Here is a 22,635-nt window from a genome sequence, read left to right as displayed (position 1 = left end):
CAAGGTCCCTGAAAGCAATATCAGTTTGGAGGTTGTGTTGCATATATGGTAGGAGTTAGACCATTTTTACCAAAAGTACAGTTTTGTACCTACCATAAATGTAGATGTTCGAGTGCTAATACAGCTGCAGTCATAACAGATGGGTTTCTCCTGCCGTCAGGCGGGTCCTCGGTCGGCCAAATTCCAAAGTCTAGGTCCGGCGTCAGTTGTCGTCGCTTCTTCCCTGACGTCAGTGCGACAGGGGTATAAAGGAACCAGCTGATGCCATTTTCTTCAGTTTTTCTTGCCCCAGATGTCAGGTGCCCCCAGAAGGAAGGCAATAATAAATTTGTGTGATAATGCAGTGCTATATAATCAAAATACAGTAGTTGCAAGCAAATAACATCATAAATGAAAACCCCAATCAGGTTGTATGAGGATGTGTTAGCCTATAGGCCTGTCTCAAGAGGGGAAGGAGGGAAGGAAACCTGGACTGCAGCTGTATTAGCACTTGAACATCTACATTTATGGTAGATACAAAACTGTACTATGTTCATCGTGCATACAGCTGCAGTCATAACAGATGGGTAGAAACCCAAAGCTAAGAAAGGGGTGGTAGGCACTAGTTGGAACTAGGAGGAGCCAAAATGCCCTGCAAGACTGCAGTGGCAAAGCCTGCTCTAGATTTGGAGTACAATGGTAGGTTGTAGTGCTTGGAGAAGGTATGCACAGAACTCCAAGTGGCTGCTTCCAAAATATCCTTGGTAGGAACTCCTCTGAGGAAGGCTACAGAGGTGGCTGTGGCCTTGGTGGAATGAGTTCTAATGCCTGTAGGAACAGTTTTGCCATGAAAGGAATAGCAAAAGTGTATGCAGTGGGCTATCCATTTTGAGATTGTCTGTTTGGAAATTGGCTTCCCTTGAGCTCCTACCGCATAGGCCACAAGGAGCTGTTTTGATTTTCTGAAAGGCTTTGTTCTGTCCAAATAATAACGCAGCTATCTGTGGATGTCCAAGGAATGTAGTAATCTCTCCCCTTTGTTTTGAGGATTAGGATAAAAAGTAGGTAAATGTATGACCTGATTTAAAGCTACCCTGGATACCACTTTAGGCATAAAGGACGGGTTGGTTTGTAAGGAAACTCTGTCCTGATGGAAGATGATAAAAGGCTGGACAGCCATGAGAGCCTGTAGTTCTGAAACTCTACGAGCTGAGGTGATAGCCAGAAGGAAAGCTGTTTTCCAGGACAAATATTGCAAATCTGAAGAGGCAGCTGGCTCAAAGGGAGGCAAGGTCAATTTTTCCAGAATGAAATTAAGATCCCAAGCAGGTATTGGTTGTTTCCTTGGAGGCCTTAATTTCTTAGCCCCTCTGAGGAACTGTCTTAAGAGAGGGTGAGAGAATAAAGGTGGATCAGTGTTGTATTCTGCAGAAATGGCTGAGGCATGTATTTTGATGGAGGAGAAAAGTCCACTGCTTAGCAGTTCAGCCAAACATTGTAGTATTTGAGGTAAATTCAGTTTTCCAGGATCCTGGCCCTTTTTCTCATTCCAGACACAAAAACGTCTCCATTTTGCGGAGTAAGCTTTTCTAGTTGATGGCCTTCTGGCCTCCAAAATGACATCCTGCACCTCCTTGAAGAGTAGGGCCTGTTGAGATGCTAAGGAATCTTCCATGCGGCTAGATTGAGTGTTTTTAGCTGGCTGTGAAGAGTTTTGAAACTGTGCTGAGTCAGAAGAAGAGGCATTAGAGGCAGGGTCCATGGTGGGGAATGCGTCAGACTCCTCAGGAGTGGGTACCAGTGTTGCCTTGGCCAGTCCGGAGCAATGAGAATCATCTTTGGTCTGTCTGCTTTGGTCTTTAATAGAACTTTGGGCAGCAGAGGAAGAGGAGGGAAGGCATAAACTGTCATTGATGTCCAACTGAAAGAAAGAGCATCCACTCTCCAGGCCTTTGGATGGAAGATCCTTGAGCAGAATTTTGTCAATTGGTGATTCTTGTGGGAGGCAAAGAGATCTATGTCTGGCCTTCCACATTCTTGGATTATTTCTGTAAAAACTTTTGGATGCAATCTCTATTCGTGTGGATCTGTCATATTCCTGCTTAGGTTGTCTGCCAGCGTGTTTTCCTTGCCTGGCAAATACTGTGCTTGTATTTCCATTTGTAAGTCCATGGCCATGTTCCAAAGTGACATGGCCAGTCTGCATAGGGGGTAAGAATGTGTTCCTCCCTGTTTGTTTATGTACCACATAACTGTGGTGTTGTCCGTTCTTATCAATAACTGACCTGGTTGTAGAAGGTCCTTGAAAGCTATAATAGCATTTATTACTGCTAGCATTTCTTTTTGATTGATGTGAATGTACTTTTCTTTTTGGGACCATTTGCCCTGAATGCACCGATCTGTCATGTGCGCCCCCCCCCCCCCCCCGGCGTAGTCCGAGGCATCTGTTGTGATGACTTGATTTGCTTGAGGCTTGCTGAATGGAAGACCTGTGTTTGTTTGACATGCTTGAGCCCACCACAGAAATTCCTTTTGCAGACATGGAATTAGTGGTATTATTGTTTCCAAACTGTGGCTGTGTTGAGACCATATGTTTTTCAGGTACCATTGTAGTTTCCTCGTATGCAGCTTTGCACATGGGATTAGTAAGATGCAAGATGCCATGAATCCCAGAGCCTGCAGGATTTTCCTTGCAGTCAGCCTGGTGCAATTTGCTAGTGTTCTGAAGTATTGTATTAGTTGCCCCTGCTGCTCTGGTGTGAGGTAGGCCATCTGGGTGTTTGTGTCCAAATTGGCACCCAGGAAAATTATCTTCCGAGAGGGTATTAGCCTTGATTTCTTTTTGTTGACTGTGTATCCCAGAGATTTCAATAACATTATTACATAAGCCAGATGTTTCAGAAGAATGTGCTTTTTGTCCGCTTGGATCAGGCAGTCATCCAAATAGGGGTATATTTGTATCCCTTGAAGTCTGCAGAAGGCAATTACTGATGCCAGGCATTTCGTGAATACTCTGGGCGCAGTAGATAAGCCAAAGGGCAATGCAGAGAATTGATAATGGGATGAACCTGCAAGAAATCTGAGGTACCTTCTGCAATTTTGTCTGATTGAGACATGCAGGTATGCCTCCTTGAGGTCCAATGTTACCAGCCAAGACTCCTCACCCAGCATGGGAAGAAGTTGCTGTAGAGTGAGCATCTTGAATTTTGGTACGAGTAGAAATGTGTTTAGGATGGATAGATCCAAAATAGGTCTCCAATCTTTTCCCTTCCTTGGCACCAGAAATAGCCTGGAATAAAAACCTTGACCTTGTTCGTGCGTAGATACCTCTTGAATAGCTTTCATGTTTATGAGATCTGTAATTTGCTTTTGTGCCTCTGCCCTTTGATTGTGTGGCAGGTTTGGCATGCCTCTCATTTTTGGAAGGGAGTGAAAATGGAATTTGTAGCCTCTGTTTAGGTTCATAGATTATGTCCAGGATCCATTTGTCCTTTGTGACAACATGAAAATTTTTTTGAAAATAATGCCAGCTTTCCTCCTAAGGGGGCTGCCATTTGAAACCTGGTTGGCATGCAAAGGGGAAAGTCATTGGGTATGCTTTCTGAAGGATTGCGAGTTGTCCTCACCACCTCCTTGTGTAGGAGCTTGCCATTGTCTGCCTCTATACGATCCTTGGGATTGTCCTCTGCCCCTCGGGCGCCTGTATCTGCCTCTTTGGGGTCTGTCTGTGGCAGGAAAGGACCAGTTCTTGGAAGGCCAATTTCTACTAAAACGTGGCGGTTGAACCTGAGGAAATTCTTTCACAGTTTGCATTGATTTAGCCTTTTCCTCCATTTTCCTTAATACCTCCTCAGCATTAGCACCAAATAGTAGATCCTTTTGAAGAGGGGTGTCTAGTAATTTAGCTCCGACATGATCAGGCAAGGCTTGTTCCTTGAGCCAGGCATGCCTACGTATGACTGATCCTGTAACAGCAGCTCTACATGAGGCCTCTAGAGCATCAAAACCACATTGTAAGGTATGCTTACCCACTTGTTCTGCACTATGCATCAAATCCTGCAACTCCTTCAAGTCTGGTTGTTCAGGTTGTGACATTTTACTCTTCAATTGTGATAACAAAAACTGTTGGTACTTTAGCATATGAAACTGACAGTTTAAGGCCCTCAAGGATAAGGTAGCCGAGGTATATACCTTTTTTCCCCACCTTTCTAAGGATCTGGAATCTCTCGGAAGGCAATGGATTTTTGGCAATGGAGGCCTTAACTCCCTTGGGGCCCTGTGAGATGGTTTCTGGGTCAGCAGCATGGCTTTTGTAAAGAAATTGGTGTGAGTCAGGAACCCTGTAGTACCTGTCAGGCTTAACTGGAGCTGGAGGTAGAGAGTCCGGGTTAAGGCAGGCCTCCAAGTAAACATAATCTAGGATGTCCAAGACAGGAGGTATAGCCAGAGGCCTATGCTGAGGTAACAAGAGAAATTCCCTGAGCCTTTTCTTGGAATCTGAATAATCCTGGCCTTCCCAGTGGAAGTGTTCCCTTAAGGTATGCAAAGTTTCCCCAAATGAGTAATCCTCAGGGGGGGATACAGAAGGGATGGACTCCTCCGCATCAGAGTCTTCAAAAGGGGAGTAAGGATGTTCCTCATCATCAGAGTGCTCTGAAATAATGAAGCCCTGCTCAGAGGAGGGGGAATCTTCCTCCACTCTGGGCCTTTTGTCCGGTGGGGGCTGAGAACCTCTGATTACAATAATTAAATCCTCAGCCATTTTAAGCATCTGTTTCTTAGGCATGGGGCCTGGAGATGGGCCCTGTGTAGCTGGTCTCAGAGTGCATGGTTGCTTTAGACTTTGTGAAAGCCTTGATGGAGAAAGAAGAGGAAGGTCTGAAGACACCTTGAGTGGAGGTGGACCTGTCCACATTCTGAGTCAACGCCAAGAGTGGCTTCGGTATCTGTAGTCGGGGTGTGGGCTGAGGAGCCTGCGACTTCAGGCACAGGAGACACCGTCAAAGAAGTGTCGTTGGTAATCAGGGGCTGCGTAGGCGCCTCACTGAGAACCGGACCACGTGTAGTCGGCTTTGGCGTGGTGTCTGTAGAGGCCGCGGATCTCGTGTGTCGGTCCTTGTCTTTGCATTTTTTAGACAAAACCGGAGTCGGAGTATCCGACGACATAGTATAGTTAAATGCTTTCCCAAAATAATGCTGGGCGAACTCCGCCTGATGCTTAATAGTGCGTTTGTTGAATGTAGCACAAAAGCGACAGACCGAGACGTCGTGGTCTGGGCCTAAACAAGGTATACAGAGGGAATGGAAATCCTTATGCGGTATTTGCCTCCCACAAGAAATACAATTATTAACTTTGTCTGACATCGGTCTGAGGCAAGAAAAGTTTCCCCAACGGGGTACTTAGCTTTTAAGAAGACTTCGGTTTCCAAATTTCGTAATTTCAGGAGCTGGCCGACCAGCACTTGCGAACTGCTTCTGCTTCGGGCACCGCGTGGCAATTAAGACTGGAGAAAATGGCGTCGGCTGGTTCCTTTACACCCCTGTCGCACTGACGTCAGGAAAGAAGCGACGACAACCGACGCCGGACCTAGACTTTGGAATTCGGCCGACTGAGGACCCACCTGACTGCAGGAGAACCCATCTGTTATGACTGCAGCTGTATGCACGATGAACATCAGAACCATACTACATTTCTTAACATTTAGCTTAAGCACACAAACAGTCCATACCAGCAGTTGGCGCAGTCAAGCCCTAGCTGAAGTTTGGAAGAAAAAGAGCTGACAGTTCTGTTCAATATTCGTCAGCAAAGTTAGACAACCACAAGCCTGGAACATTACATCTGATAAAGAAACAGATGTTGAAAAGGAATGAGGGCCCATAATGACTCCTGCAGGCCACTGCTTGTACATTTTTACATTCAAAGGAAGCAATATTCACTACCACAGGTACTTTCAAGTCAACTAATTAGCTTTCATACAGACAAACACATCAATTTACATTAAGCTGTGCATACAGCCTACCTGGACTTGGCCAAGACTTTTGACACTATTCCCCACTCAGGCATTACTGACAAACTCAGCCAGCTAGGTATCAAACCTTGTATCATTAGGTGGGTTGCTAAATGGCTCACCAATAGAACCCATACAGTAAAAATAAGGGAATCTACCTCCAACAGCAGTCCCATAAACAATGGTGCTTCACAGGGATCAGTCCTGGGACCACTGCTGTTCAGAATCTATTTCTCTGAAGTACAAGCAAAAAAAAAGAAGTTATGTACTCTCCATAACGTTCCATATTTGTTGTCAATCTCGCCTTCATTCTTTGCTGGTTGGGGTGGGTTTGGAACAGAGCCATCCGTTCCGACTCGGCCTTTATTAAAGCTCGAGAGCTTCCACTGGTTCGAGGCTATACCCTATCCCATCACGCTTAGGGAAGAACACCCAGATCTTCTGCGCAATTACTACCACCAGTAAGAAAAAAACATGTACATATATACAGCGATACACCCATAACATGTGCCATGTAGGACTACTGAAGAAAATCAGAGAACATGAGTTCTAAATCCAATAAAGACCTCTCAATCCTCCAAGAGCGAAGGCTGGGACTCAAAAATGAAGGTGAGATGGACAACAAACAAGAAACGTTATGATGAGTACATAACTTCTTTATGTTATGTTGTCCTATCTTGCGCCTTCATTCTTTGCTGGTTGGGAAAGCATCCCTAGCACCTTCTTTCTTGGGTGGCTCAAGAGAACAAACTCTTCAGAACAGTGGATCCAAAGGAGGCCCTGTTCAGGGAGGCCACTTCTACTTTGCAATGAGTGATAAAGGTATGAGGTTTAACCCATGTCGCTGCAGCACAAACTGAACCCATAGTTAACCTGGCCTGAAAAGCAGCAGAAGTTGCAACAGCTCTTGTCGAGTGACCCTTAATTTTACCAGGTAGTTGCCTACTTTGAGAAGTAAAAACCAGGAACCAACCAAGAGACACACTGAGGCACAATGAGCTAGCGCTTTCATCCACTTTTAATGATGTGAACTTCTTCAGAAAAACAAATAATAACCACCTAACCACCTTTTAAATGATTCATTACAGGAAATGGTGTCATAGTCTGCACAATGAAATAAATTTAAAGTAATACTATGTAAAATAATTAATATATCTATAAAAATGTATATACATACATATAAATAAATACAATATATCAGTATGTTATTTCATGCTCTATTTATCTATACTTTAAAAAACATTTTATGTTAATGACTTCATTAAGCCCTGGGTATTTATCAGCCCCAAAAAGGAGCTGCCAAAATGCTTCCCTCTGTTCTAATGTGTTGTCAATGTCACCAGCAAACATTTTTTTCTCTACATAATCTAAAACGAAAAATTCAAATTTCTTAAAATTCATACAAGAAAGAGCATGTCTAGCTAAAGAATTGTTTTTATCTTTTTTCTTTATAGCTAGAATATGCTCATAAATTCTACATTTTAAAACTCTTTTTGTTTTGCCTATATAGTAATTTTTGCATGTGGAACAAGTAGCCATGTAGACTACATTTTCACTATGGCAATTAAAATATTTATTTGCCCAAAATGTTTGTCCCAAATGTTCTATTGTAATGAAGGATGAATTACACATGAACCTACATTGTTTACAGTCTTTACATGCAAAAGTACCTTTTTTATTGCTAACTGATCTGTCCTTGTGAGTTTCTGACTTCTGAGAAGTTTCTAACTTCTGTCTAATGTTTGTAACTTTTTTATATGTAAACTTTGGTAAATACCCCAAAGATAAACTTAATTCATTGTTACCTAAAATGATTCTCCAGTTCTTCTCAATGATTTCCTTTATACACCAAATTTCATTTACTATTGGCAAAGGAAATGCTATGTTGAATTCTTGATTTTTTCTTGTGTTAGTATGATATAAACATATAGGAGCTCCCACCATTATGTCCTCAGAAGCCAAAATGGGCTGAGCAACACCTTTTCTTAAAAGTAAAACCTCTTTTTCTATTCCCCTTTAACCAGTTTTAGAGTTTAGAGAGATCAAACATGGCACTGTTAAAAATAATTTATCTGAAGCTGAATTTATTGCTTTGGAAAATATAAGTAGGAATTCTAACATTAGAACTATGAAAGCTGATAAGTTATGGACACTTGTGTTTATGAAAAATCTCTCAGTACATTGTTAGAAGACTCAGACACTTATTCTAAAGTTTCTTTACACTTTGTCAACTACAGTTTCAGGAAAATTGATACCCTGTTGTTTGATATGTTTTGCCAAGGGGAAATTGACAAAGCTGATTATGATTTTCTAGTGGTAGAACATCCCAAAATGGCTACGTTTTTTGGAATTCCAAAAATTCTAAATAACGAACTAAGTCCATCTTTTAGACCTATAGTCTCTGCCAGACAATTTAAAACTGAGAATATTTCAATATGGTTAGACAATGTTCTTAATCCAATAGTACAAAAATCTGAACACTATACAAGAGATTCTTGGCATTTGCTTGAGATCCTAGGCAAATATAAAGTGCCTGACAGAGACATATATTTTTGTACGCTAGATGTCACTAGTTTGTATACTTCCATTAATCAGGAAGTAGGTTTAGAGTTCATGAAAGAGTATCTTACATGTCATACTGATTTTTCAGGTGAAAAAGTAAACACAATTTGTACATTGATGGAATTAGTACTCGACAATAATTTTTTCAAATTCAATAATACATTATATAAGCAAATATCAGGTGTAGCCATGGGAGCAAGAGTGGCACCGGCTTTTGCAAACATAGTCATGGCCAATTGGGAAAATAGGTTCCTGAAGTTACACCCTGGTTACAACAAGGTAGAATTATACCATAGATACATAGATGATTTGCTTTTTTTGTGGTCAGGGGAACATTCTGAATTTGTAGAATTTGTATCTGACCTTAATGGCACTACAGATTTTTTATTATTTAAAATAGGTGGTTATGGTGAACAAATTAACTTTTTGGATTTGACACTTAACATAGATAATGTTACAAGAAAATTTAGAAGTAGAATCTATAAGAAATCCTGTTTTGCAAAGGGATAGTTTGCACCCAACACACATGAAAAAAGGGGTTATATCAAGGGTCAAATTATCAGACTCAGTAGGCTCACTTCTGATGAACATATATTTTCAAATGGGCTTATCTTTCTCAGAGAATTATTTCTCCAAAGAGGTTATGACCGAAGGTGGTTTGAGGGAATAGAAAAAGAGGTTTTACTTTTAAGAAAAGGTGTTGCTCAGCCCATTTTGGCTTCTGAGGACATAATGGTGGGAGCTCCTATATGTTTACATCATAGTAACACAAGAAAAAAAATCAAGAATTCAACATAGCATTTCCTTTGCCAATAGTAAATGAAATTTGGTGTATAAAGGAAATCATTGAGAAGAACTGGAGAATCATTTTAGGTAACAATGAATTAAGTTTATCTTTGGGGTATTTACCAAAGTTTACATATAAAAAAGTTACAAACATTAGACAGAAGTTAGAAACTTCTCAGAAGTCAGAAACTCACAAGGACAGATCAGTTAGCAATAAAAAAGGTACTTTTGCATGTAAAGACTGTAAACAATGTAGGTTCATGTGTAATTCGTCCTTCATTACAATAGAACATTTGGGACAAACATTTTGGGCAAATAAATATTTTAATTGCCATAGTGAAAATGTAGTCTACATGGCTACTTGTTCCACATGCAAAAATTACTATATAGGCAAAACAAAAAGAGTTTTAAAATGTAGAATTTATGAGCATGTTCTAGCTATAAAGAAAAAAGATAAAAACAATTCTTTAGCTAGACATGCTCTTTCTTGTATGAATTTTAAGAAATTTGAATTTTTCGTTTTAGATTATGTAGAGAAAAAAATGTTTGCTGGTGACATTGACAACACATTAAAACAGAGGGAAGCATTTTGTCAGCTACTTTTTGGGGCTGATACATACCCAGGGCATAATGGAGTAATTAACATAAAATGTTTTTTTAAAGTATAGATAAATAGAGCATGGAATAACATACTGATATATTGTATTTATTTATATGTATGTATATACATTTTTATAGATATATTAATTATTTTACATAGTATTACTTTAAATTTATTTCATTGTGCAGACTATGACATCATTTCCTGTAATGAATCATTTAAAAAGTGGTTATTTGCTTTTCTGAAGAAGTTCACATCATTAAAAGTGGATGAAAGCGCTAGCTCATTGTGCCTCAGTGTGTCTCTTGGTTGGATCCTGTTTTTTTCATTTTCAAAGTTACTAGTTTGTGCTTTCCAGCTTGGTTTACTACTTTGAGAAGTGTATGAATAGGCCATTTTGACAGAGTGACCTTTGATATTGGAGCATCCGTCTTTTTGTCTGAAAAGGGCACAAATAATTGATCAGCATTCCTGATTTCCTTTGTTCTGTGTACGTAAAAATGTAGCTGCCTGAGCACATCCAATTGATAAAGCTTATATTCTGCCCTGTTGTCATAGTTCAGGAAGAAAACAGGTAGGTCAATGGATTGATTTAAGTTATTCGCAGAAAAAACTTTGGGAAGAAAAGTTGGATTAGTTCTAAGGAAGACTATCTTGATGGAAAACTAAGTAGGGAGAGTGTATAGATAAAATAAATGCCTGAAGTTTTGACACCCTGCTAGTTGACGTGATGGCCACCAAAAAGATGTCTTCCAAGTTAGGAACTTTAGATGACAAGAGGAAGCTGGTTTATAAGGTGGAAGGATTAACATAGATAATACTAGGTTTAGGTACCAGGGGGCTGGTGGTTCCTAGACTGGAGGCCTTAGTAAAAAGGTACCTCTCAGAAAGGCCTTGCACAGTCTGTTAGACATCATCTTTGATCCCATATCCCCCATGTGATAGCTGGACATGGCGGCTAGTTGAACTCGAATGGCAGCCGCTGCTGCCCCTTCATTAAAATGTTCTGCCCAAGAAGTCTAAGATGCATGTTACTGGGGCTGTAAGAGGATCAACATGACTGACAGAAGCCCACTGAGAAAACCTTTTCCACTTGCTAGCATAAAGTTTCCTAGTTGTGGTCTTATGGGATGAAACCAGGATATGTTTCACAGTAGGGGATATGTGTGGGAGCCTGGCTAAGACTGGAAGTGGAGCAGCCAAGCTGTCAATTTGAGGGTTTGCATAGAAGGATGGAGTGTTCTTGATGGATGTGTTAGGAGATCTGGTACTGGGTCCAGTATCCATGGCTCCTGTTGTAGATGGGGTCAAAGGAAGGGGAACCACATTTGACGAAGCAGTACGGAGCTATGAGTAATTATCCTGTTTCTCAACAAAAGAGCTTTCTCGAGTACTTTGGGGGTTAACGGGAATGGAGGAAAGGCATAAAGACCACCTGGGGACAAATCGTGTACAAGTGCATCCCTTGGTGACTCACCTGAAGTGGGGGAATCAAGGCAAAATAGCTGCTGCATTTGGCATTCATGAACATGGCAAAGAGGTCACAGCAAGGCAGGCCCCACTTGTGAAAGATCTGTTCCGCAATTTCCTGATTTAGAGACCACTCATGAGGCATTAGGATAGCTCTGCTTAGCTTGTCTGCTATTACGTTGCTATCAGAAAGCGTTGGGAAGAGACTGCCCACTGCCATACTCTTTGAGCCTCTCAACACAGGGAGTAAGATTTGGTTCCGCCTTGTTTGTTTACATACCACACAGACATATTGTCTGTCTGAATTGCAATCGTTTCTAGTGGAAGGGAGTTCTGGAATGGCTGCAATGCCAAGAGCACCGCTCGCATCTCTAAGACATTGATATGCAAGTGGTATTCGCATTCCTGCCAAGTCCCTTGGCCTGTCTTTCCCAGATAATGCCTCCCTCACCCTATCTGGGAAGCATCCACGGTCACACTGTAGCTACTGGTTGTGAGAGACTGAACGATCTGCCTAGAATTACCTGAGTGAACTGAAGCCACCACCTGAGATCCCTTTTGCAAGAGTCTGTGATGATGATCTTGTGGGACATGGGCATTCCAAAAGTAACCACTGGAGTACTCTGATGTGTAGACATGCAAGAGGTACCAGAGTAATCGCTGCTGCCATGGTACCCAGGACCTTCAGCACAACCTTTGCCTGTACTTTCTTGTTTGCAAGCAGATTCGACATTTGGTGACAGTGCTTGTAGTCTTGTCTTGAGGAAGTTTTGCTATCTGTCTTTTGTGTTTAAGTCTGCTTCTATAAATGAAATATGTTATGATGGCAACAAGGCAGATTTTTTTGAAGTTTATGGTGATACCCAGCTGTGAACACAGGTGAAGAGTGGTGTCTCTGGCTTTAATTAGTAGATGCTTGGTGGTGGCGATCAGGAGCCAATCATCCAGATATGGAAACACTCGGAATCCCAGACGTCTCAGTGAGCTGTGACCACTGCCACCATGCATCTGGTGAACACTCTGAGGGCTGCAGTGAGACCAAAGGGCAGGGCTCGAAAGTGATAGTGACTGGCCCCCAGCCGAAAGTGTAGGCGATTCCTGGATTGTCTGTCCATTTTTATATGGTAGTATGCATCCTGGAGATCTATCAAGCACATCCAATTGTCTTTTCCCAAAAAGGGAGAGTGCTGATTGCAGTGTTACCATCCGGAACTTTGATCTTTTACAGATTTGTTCAGTCTGCTGAGATCCAAAATGGGCCTCCAGTCCCCTGTCTTCTTTGGAACTAAAAAAATCTCAAGTAAGTTCCAGATCCAATTTGGTCTGCGGGGACGTTTTGGATGACTCTTTTTCTTAGCAACCTTTGAATTTCTAGGGTTGCCTGATCCCTCTGGCTGGGTGGAACATCCGGGACTGATCTTTTTTCTAATGGAGGAGGAAGAGAAGGGAATGCTGTATCTTCTGGATATTATAGTCTGTAAACATTTGTCTTGTGTTACATTTAGCAAGGCGTTTTGGTACAGTGACAATCGACCCCCAACTGCCTCCAGAGGTGGACTGGCGGGTCTCCTTTCAGGAGCGCTGGAAGGGCCTACCAAAGAACATATCTCTGTCGCCCAGGTTTTGCGGACCCCCTCTGTCGCGAGATCAGCATCTTATGTTATTGTTTCCTCCTCTGCTCCTCAGGGAAGATTCACCACATGCATCAGGGAAAACTCTCTGGGACTAACAGAACCACATCTTTCCTCCATTTTGCATTTGGGGTAAGGCCTGGTGGGGAGGGAAAAATGTACTCCCACAGCAGAAAGAGTCGTACCACCCTGCTCGCACCTGGTCAGAGTTTCTTTCACCTTTGGTCCAAACAAAGATGAGCCATCGAAAGGGGTGTTGACAAAGGAAGACTTGAAAGGTTCCGCAAACTCACAAAGGTGCATCCAGGAATGCCTCCTTACGGAAATACGTTTAGCGGCTCCGTGCTTGCTCCATCAGCCACAAAAGATATAAGCCGCATACAGGCGTTAACTACAGACTTTAAGGTAGCAAGCTGAGTGGTCACCTTGTCTGAAACCCCAGCAGCTGTAGAACCTTAGACAGTATCACCTAACTCCTTCAGGAGATCCCTCTGCATTCTAGTGAAGTGAGTCAAGTAATTCAGCGACCTGAGTGTAAAAGCTTCTGATGCGAACATACATTTTCTGTATCTGTCCATGGTGCGAGATTCTTTACTCGGTGGATGGACAGACATGGAAGTCTCAGACGATTCCTTTTTGGTGGCAGCCGCCACTACCATAGTGTCTACTGGGGCACCTTTGGACAAAAATTCCTTTTCAGAGGGGACAGTAATGAACTTGTTGGGCCTCCTCGGAACAAGCTGCACAGATTCCAGAGAGCCCTACGCCTTTCGAATGACTACGTTAAGGAGCTGGTCGAAAGGGGGTCTATTTTACATGATCGAAGTTTCAAAACTTCAAATCTGATATGGTCAACACCATATGATTAAAGTCGTAAAACTTTGAAAATGTAATAAAACATAACCTACAAAAACAAACCATTTAAATGCTCTAAGCAGGGGGGCAAGCCCCCCAGCACCCCCCCGCTACTTAAATATACCAACTCTGAGATCGCACTACAGTGCAGAAAAGGGAAATCTTCTCTTTCCGTGCTGTCAGGAGATCTCTGTTAAAAGATTCAATGTTTCAAACCTTCGATCATATGGTACTGACCATATCAGATTCAAAGTTTTGAAACTTCGATCTTCTGATACAGACCAGTCAAAAGGCGGGGTCACCCAAGTAGTGAAGGGGAAAGACCTGAAAGCCTCCAGGTACATGGACTCATCCTCAGAAGGGCTGATGGATCTCCAGCCACCTCTCTGTTTAAGGATCTCTAGAATGTCCGCAAATGAGACATCCTCATAGGTTGACCGTGGGGACCCTTCTGAGTCATCTAGATCTGTGTCTGAAATGACAAACTCCGCAGGGGAGTCTAAATGTTTCCTCTTATATGTTCGCTTCCAAAGGGACCTCTTCAGAGGGATACTGTGGAGAGGTTTCGGAAGAGACAGTTTCACCCACTGGGGCGTCCTGGGGCTTTGGTTATCTACACTTGGGGGGGGGGATAGTAGAAAGACAGACTCTGGCACTTTTGGGGGAAGAGAGCTTGGATCTGAGAGTGGAGCTGACGGGGGGACAGCACACTCCTCATGAAATCGAAGGCACCACAATCCCATTCCGAGGGAGCTCCCGGCTCTGAAGAAAGTACAGTTGTGTACACTTACCATAAATGTAGATGTTCGAGTGTAATCACTGTTGCAGTCATCACATTTGGGTTATCTGGCTGCAGGTAGCCCTCAGCCGTCCTGAATACCAGAATCTTGGATTCCTGCATAGGATGCTGTCTCTTCTTCCACGAGGTCAGGTCGTCAGGGGTATAAAACAGGCAGCCGATGCCATTACATCAGTTTTTCTTGCCCCAGATGTCGGGCGCCCCCACAATGGGAAGCAATTATATGTTATGGTAACCCACCATCAAAAAGCAAATACACCAGAAAGCTTAACTACACCAAAGAACAAGGAAAGGTACAGCCAAGAGAAGTCAGGGGGCTGGAGGGAGGGTAACCAGGACTGCAACAGTGAATGCACTTGAACATCTACATTTATGGTAAGTGTACACAACTGTACTATGTTCTTCGTGTTTCACTGTCCCAGTCATCACATTTGGCTTGATTCCCAAAGCTAAGGAAGGTAGGAGGAAGTTAAGAGAGCATTAGGGTCAGCTATTAAGCCCTGCAAGACTGCAGTGGCAAAACCAGCTCTGGATTTAGAAAAAATAAGCATGTGGTAACGCTTGGTGAAACTAAGTACAGAGCTCCAGGTAGCAGCTTCTAGGATGTCTCTGGTAGGGACACCTCTGAGAAAGGCTGTAGAGGTAGATGCAGCCCTGGTGGAATATGATCTTATCCCCTGTGGGGTAGGTTTTCCATGGTGCTTATAGCAGAAATGAATACAATGGGCTAGCCATAGAAATGCCCCCCCCCTCTGCCCCTGAAGCAAAGCCAACTAGCAGCTGTTGAGATTGTCTGAGAGGCTTAGTCCTGTCCAAATAAAATCTAAGTTGTCTGTGCACGTCCAAAGAGTGCAGAACTCATTCTCCTTCGTTTTGTGGATTCGGGAAAAAGGGAGGCAAACGAATGGACTGATTAAGGGCCACACTAGACACCACCTTGGGCATAAAGGAAGGATTGGTCCTGAGGGAAACCCTGTCTGCATGGAAGAAAATGAAGGGCTCCACTGCCATGAGGGCCTGTAATTCAGACACTCTTCTTGCTGAAGTGATGGCTAGAAGGAAGGCTGTTTTCCAAGAAAGGAATTTCAACTCTGCAGTTGCAGCTGGCTCAAAAGGAGGGAGAATGAGCTTTTCCAATACAAAGTTAAGGTCCCAGGCTGGAGTAGGGGCTCTCCTGGGGGGGGGGGGGGGGGCTTAAATTTTTGGTCCCTCTGAGGAATTGCTTTAGCAGGGGGTGAGAGAAGAGGGGTGGTTCAGTATTATAATGCGCTGAAATGGCAGAGGCATGAATTTTAATTGACAAGAAGGTTGGGCCCTTGTGGAGCATTTCTGTTATGTACTGAAGTATATGAGGCAAGATAGGCACCGTTGTGCCCATACCCTGAGTCTGGCTCCAGGAACAGTATCTTTTCCACTTTTCAGCATAGGATTTTCTAGTACTAAGCCTCCTTGCCACAAGAATGACAATTAGCACCTGCTTACTGAGGGATGCTATTAGAGAGCTCAGAGAATACGCCAGGCTGCAAGGTTCTGGGTTTGAAGTTGAGGGTGCAGAATCTGGCCCACCTGTTGGGACAGCAGGGAAGGGGTCTGAGGCAGGTGCCATGGTTCCAGCAATGTCATACTGCGCAAGAGGGGGTACCAGTGTTGGCATGGCCAGTCTGGTGCAATCAGTATTGTCCTTGGCTTGTCTTGTTTGACCTTTAGCAGAACCTTCGAGAGGAGAGGCAGAGGGGGAAAGGCATAAACTGAAAGGCTTTCCCAGGTAAAGAACTGGGCATCCACTTTCCAAGCTTGACTGTGGGAAGTCCTTATGCAGAATTTGTCCAATTGGTAGTTCTGAGGGGAGGCAAACGGGTCTATCTCTGGAGTCCCCCCATTTGTTCCTCAAGAGGTTGAATATTTTTGGGTCCCAGTTTTCATTCGTGTGGGTCCATGAGATTTCTGCTTAGGTCATCTGCCAGACAATTTAGCTTGCCTGGCAGGAAATGTGCCTGTAGTTGCACTTGGTAGCTCAAACCTGTGTTCCACAGAGCCATGGCTAGTCTGAAGAAAGGGTACGAATGGGTTCCCCCCTGCCTGTTTATGTGCCACAACAGTGGTGTTGTCTGTCTTTACCAATAATTGTCCTGGAAGAATGTGGTTTTTTGAAGGCTGACAGGGAATTCTGTACAGGTAACATTTCTTTTTGGTTGATGCAGGTGCATCTGTCTCGGGTTACATTTGTCCTGAATGCACTGCCCTGCCAAGTGAGCCCCCTATGCATAGTCTGATGCATCTGTTGTTAGGGTCTGGGCGGCAAGGGTAGAGTGAAATGGAGCCCCTTGTTGTGGTAGCAGGCCTCTGCCCACTAAAGGAACTCTGTCTTTATACAAGGAATGATAGGAATCATTGATTCCAGGTCCTGAGAATGTTGACACCATAAGCTTTTTAGATACCATTGTAGTTTCCTCATATGTAGTCTTGCATATGGAATTAGTAGAATGCAAGAGGCCATGAACAAGGCTTGCAGAACTTTCCTTGCAGATAGTTGGGTCTTTGGAGCCAGTACTTTGAAGTAGGTTGCAAAATAAACTTGTTTCTCTGTAGTGAAAAAAGCCGTCGGGGAAGTTGTGTTCAAGCTTGCTCCCAGGAATACAATCTTTTGGCAGGGTACTAGGTGAGATTTCTTTTCGTTTATGGTGTACCCCAGTGAGGTTAGACGTTTCTTTACAAATGCCAGATGTTTTAAAAGCAAGTCGTGGCTTTCTGCCTTAATCAGACAATCGTCCAAGTATGGGTATATTTGAATATTTCTCTGCCTGCAAAATGCAATGGCTGGAGCTAAACACTTTGTAAATACCCTGGGCACAGTAGATAAGCCAAAGGGAAGTGCAGAAAACTGATGGTGCATGCAGCCTGCCTTGAAGCGTAGGTATTTTCTGCAAGACTCCCTTATTGGAATGTGCAGGTAAGCTTCTTTTAAGTCTAAGGTTGCAAAACCAGGCATCTTTGCCTAGCATAGGAAGCAGCTGTTGAATTGTTAGCATTTTGAATTTTGGAATTACCAAAAAGGTGTTTAGAATAGAGAGGTCCAGGATAGGATGCCAGGAGCCGTCTTTTCTGGGTACCAGGAAAAAGTCTTGAATAAAAACCTTGTCCCCTTTCTTCTGCTGGGACAGGATGAATAGCCCTGATACTTAGAAGAGAAAGAACCTGCTGTTGGGCCTCTGCCCACTGACTTGGGGGTAGGTCTGGCCAACCGTTTGGGGATGATAGGGTGTGGAAGTAGAATCTGTATCCTTGGGAAACTATATTCAAAAAGTACAGTAGTGTACACATACCATAAATGTAGCCATTCGAGTGTATTCACTGTTGCAGTCATAACATTTGGGTTATCTGCCTGCAGTAGCCCTCAGTCGGTCTGATTACCAAAGTCTTGGGTCCTACATCGGTTGCTGTATCATCTTCCATGACGTCAGGTAGTCAGGGGTATAAAGAATGCAGCTGATGCCATTACATCAGTTTTTCTTGCCCAGATGTCAGGTGCCCCCCTAATGGGAAGCAATTAAATATAAGTATGCAAGGTTATTCCTCCAACAAAAAAGCAAATACACCAAAAAGCTTTTAAGCATAGTAAAGAAGAATAGAGGTATAGCCAAAAGAAGTCAGGGGGCTGGAGGGAGGGTAACCAGGACTGCAACAGTGAATACACTCGAACATCTACATTTATGTTAAGTGTACACAACTGTACTATGTCCTTCGTGTTTCACTGCTGCAGTCATCACATTTGGGTAGATTCCCAAAGCTAAGGATGGGAGGAGGAATTTAGATAGCATTAGGACCAGCTATAAGGCCCTGCAAGACTGCAGTGGCAAAACCAGCTCTGGATTTAGAGAAAATAGGCAAATGGTAATGCTTGGTGAAAGTATGTACAGCACTTCAGGTAGCAGCTTCTAGGATGTTCCTGGTAAGGACACCTCTGAGAAAGGCTGTAGAGGTAGATGCAGCCCTGGTTGAATGTGGTCTTATCCCCTTGTGGGATAGGTTTTCCATAGTGCTTATAGCGGAAACGAATGCAATGGCCTATCCATTTAGAAACAGTTTGCTTTGAAATGGCCTTCCCCTTTGCCCATGCAGGAAATGCCACCAGCAGTTGTTAAGATTTCCTTTGAGGTTTAGTCCTGTCCAAGTAAAATCTAAGTTGTCTGTGCACATCTAAGGAGTGTGGTATCCGTTCCCCTTTGTTCTGTGGATAAGAAAAGAAGGTTGGCAAATGAATGGACTGATAAGAGCCACACTGGATACTACCTTGGGCATAAAGGAGGGATTGGTCCTAAGAGGCACCCTGTCCTCATGATTGGTGATGAAAGGCTCCATTGGCATAAGGACCTGTAATTCAGATACCCTTTCTTGCTGAAGTGACTGCTAAAAGGAAGGCTGTTTTCGAAGAAAGGAATTTTAACTCTGCACTTGAAGCTGGCTCAAAAGGAGGTAGACTGACTTTTTCCAATACAAAGTTAAGTTCCCAGGCTGGAGTTGGGGCTCTCCTTGGTGGTCTTAAGATTTTGGCCCCTCTGAGGAACTGCTTGAGCAGTGAATGAGAGAAGAGGGGTGGTTCTGTTTTGTAATGAGCTTAAATGGCTGGGGCATGAACTTTGACGGAGGAAAAAGAAAGGCCCTTGTGAAGCATATCAGTTAAGTATTGAAGAATTTGAGGTAAATCGGGCACTGCTGTGCCCATCCCTTGAATTTGGTTCCAGGAACAGAACCTTTTTCCATTTTTTAGCATAAGATTTTCTAGTACTAGGCTTCCTTCCCTCCAAAATGACATCCAACACTTGTTTACTGAGGGATGGTAATGGGGAGGTCAAGCAATTAGCCAGGCTGCCAGGTTCAGGGTTTGAAGCTGAGGAAGCAGAGTCTGGCCCTAATGCTGGGACAGTAGGGTAGGGGACTGAGGCAGGTGCCATGGTGCCAGCAGTGACACACTGCACAGGATGAGGTACCAGTGTTGGCACGGCCAGTCTGGAGCAATCAAAATCATCCTTGGTTTGTCCTGTTTGATCTTTAGTAGTACTTTGGAGGACAGAGGCAGAAGAGGGAAGGAATAGACTGATAGGTTTTTCCAGCTGAAGGACAGAGAATCCACTTTCCAGGCTTGTTTGTGTGAAGGACAGAGAATCCACTTTCCAGGCTTGTTTGTGGGGAGTCCTTGTGCAAAATTTGTCCAACCGGTAGTTCTGGGGACAGGCAAACAGGTCTATATCTGGGCTCCCCCATTTGCTTGTCAACATGTTTAAAGTCCTTGGTTCCAGTTTCCACTTGTGTGCGTCCATCAGGTTTCTGCTTAGTCCGTCTGCCAGTGTATTTAATTTTCCTGGCAGGAATTAAGCTTGTAGGTACACTTGGTAGCTCAAGGCTGTGTTCCACAATGCCATGGCTAGTCTGCAGAAGGGGTAAGAATGTGTACCTCCCTGCTTGTTTATGTACCACATAACAGTGGTGTTGTTCGTCTTTACCATTAGTTGTCCTGGGAGAATGTGATCCTTGAAGGCTGTCAGAGCATTCTGTACAGCTAACATTTTAGATTGATATGCAAGTGCATTTGACTTGGGTTCCATTTGCCCTGAATGAACTTCCCTGCCAGGTGAGTCCCCCATGCATAGTCTGATGCATCTGTTAGGGTTTGGGCGGCAGGGGGTGGTGTGAAAGGTAGTCCCGTTTTGGTGACAGGCCTCTGCCCACCAAAGGAACTCTAGGCACAGGCAAGGTATGATAGGAATCATTGTTTCTAGGTCTTCAGAATGTTGACACCATATGCTTTTTAGATACCATTGTAGTTTCATCATATGCAGTCTTGCATATGGAATTGGAAGAATGCAGGAGGCCATGAACCCGAAGGCTTGCAGTATTTGTCTTGCAGATCGCAGGGTTTTTGTGGCCACTTGTTTGAAGTAGGTTGTCAAATGAATCTGTTTCTCTGGCGTGAGGTAAACCATCTGGGAAGTAGTATTTAAGCTTGCTCCCAAAAATATAATTTGTTGACAGGGTACCAGGTGTGATTTCTTTTCATTTATGGTGTACCCCAGACAAGTTAGGACCCTTTTTTTACAAAGGCCAGATGATTCAAAAGTATGTAAAGGCTTTCTGCCTGAATTAGACAATCGTCCAGGTATGGGTATATTTGAATATTTCTTTGCCTGCAAAATGCAATAACTGGAGCTAGGGCTTTGTGAATATCCTGAGCGCAGTAGATAAGCCAAAGGGCAGTGCAGAGAAAGTACAGTTGTGTACACTTACCATAAATGTAGATGTTCGAGTGTATTCACTGTTGGCAGTCATTACATTTGGGTAATCTGCTGGCAGGTTGCCCTCAGTCGGCCTGTTTAACAAAGTCTTGGGTCCTGCGTGGGTTGCTGTCCCTTCTAACATGATGTCAGGTCGTCAGGGGTATAAAACATGCAGCCGACGCCATTACATCAGTTTTTCTTGCCCCAGATATCAGGTGCCCCCCCCCCAAATATATATATATAAAATTAGAAACACAAAAATATACCTCCACACAAAAGCAAATACACCAAAAAGGCTTTTAAGCATAGTAAAAGAAAGAAGAGGTATAGTAAAAGAAAAACAGGGGGATGGAGGGAGGGTAACCAGGACTGCAACAGTGAATACACTTGAACATCTACTTTTATGGTAAGTGTACACAACTGCACTATGTTCATTGTGTTTCACTGTTGCAGTCATTACATTTGGGTAGATTCCCAAAGCTAAGGTTGGGGGGATGGATTTAATCAGCATTAGGAAAAGCTATAAGGCCCTGCAAAACAGCATTGGCAATGCCAGCTCTGGATTTAGAGAAAATTGGTAAGTGATAAAGCTTGGTGAAAGTATGAATGAATTCCAGGTAGCAGCTTCTAGAATATCCCTGGTAGGAACACCTCTGAGAAAGGTTGCTGAAGTAGATGCAGCCCTGGTGGAATGAGATCTGATCCCCTGGGGGATAGGTTTTCCATGGTGCTTATAACAGAAATTAATACAATGGCTTATCCATTTAGAAATAGTTTGCTTTGAAATAGCCCTCCCCTCTGGCCCTACAGCAAATGCTAGCAGCAGTAGTTCAGATTTTCTTTCAGATTTAGCCCTGTCCAAGTAGAATCTAAGTTGTCTGTGTACATCCAATGAATGCAGAATCTGCTTCTCCCTTGTTCTGTGGATTGGGAAAGAAAATTGGCAAATGACTGGACTGATTAAGAGCCACACTGGATACCACCTTGGGCATGAATGATGGATTGGTCCTGAGTGACACCCTGTCCGCATAAAAGATGAAGAAAGGCTCCAGGCCATAAGGGCCTGCAATTCAGATATCCTTCTAGCTGAAGTGATTGCTATAAAGAAGGCTGTTTTCCAGGGAAAAAAAATTAAGTCTGCAGTTGCAGCTGGCTCGAAAGGAGTTTGAGTGAGTTTCTCCAATACAAAGTTAAGGTCCCAGGCAGGGGTTGGAGCTCTCCTGGGTGGTCTCAAGTATTTGGCCCCTCGGAGACATTGCTTTAGAAGAGGATAGGAGAAGGGGGGGGGGGTCTGTGTTGTAATGAGCTGAAATGGCTGAGGCATGGATTTTTATGGAAGAAAAAGACAGTCCCTTGTGAAGCATCTCAGTTAAGTATTGCAAAATCTGAGGTACAATGGGCACTGCTGTGCTCATCCCTTGAGGCTGATTCCAGGTACAGAATCTTTCATATTTGTCGGCTTAAGATTTTCTAGTACTAGGTCTTCTCGCCTCCAAAATGACATCCATCACAGGTTTGCTGAGGGATGCTAAGGGGGAATTTAAATGATTAGACAGGCTGCAAGATTCAATGTTTGGAGCTGAGGGTGCAGAATTTGCGTCTCCTGCTGAGACAGTAAGGAAGGTGTCTGAGGCAGGTGCCAAGGAGAAATGTGTGACACACTGCGCAGGAG

General features: G+C 43.4%; 1 protein-coding gene across 1 annotated transcript in view; it reads right to left on the bottom strand.

Annotated features, from left to right (window-relative positions):
• TNPO1 (transportin 1) overlaps nt 1-22,635 on the bottom strand; it is a 3,819,238-nt gene that overhangs the window by 2,498,457 nt on the left and 1,298,146 nt on the right. The gene's annotated exons all lie outside the window — the stretch shown is intronic.

The sequence above is a fragment of the Protopterus annectens genome, chromosome 2.part2 (genome assembly GCF_019279795.1).
Source record: "Protopterus annectens isolate FY-2018-M chromosome 2.part2, PAN1.0, whole genome shotgun sequence".
NCBI lineage: Eukaryota > Metazoa > Chordata > Ceratodontiformes > Protopteridae > Protopterus > Protopterus annectens.
This window is presented reverse-complemented; position numbering and strand designations above follow the sequence as displayed.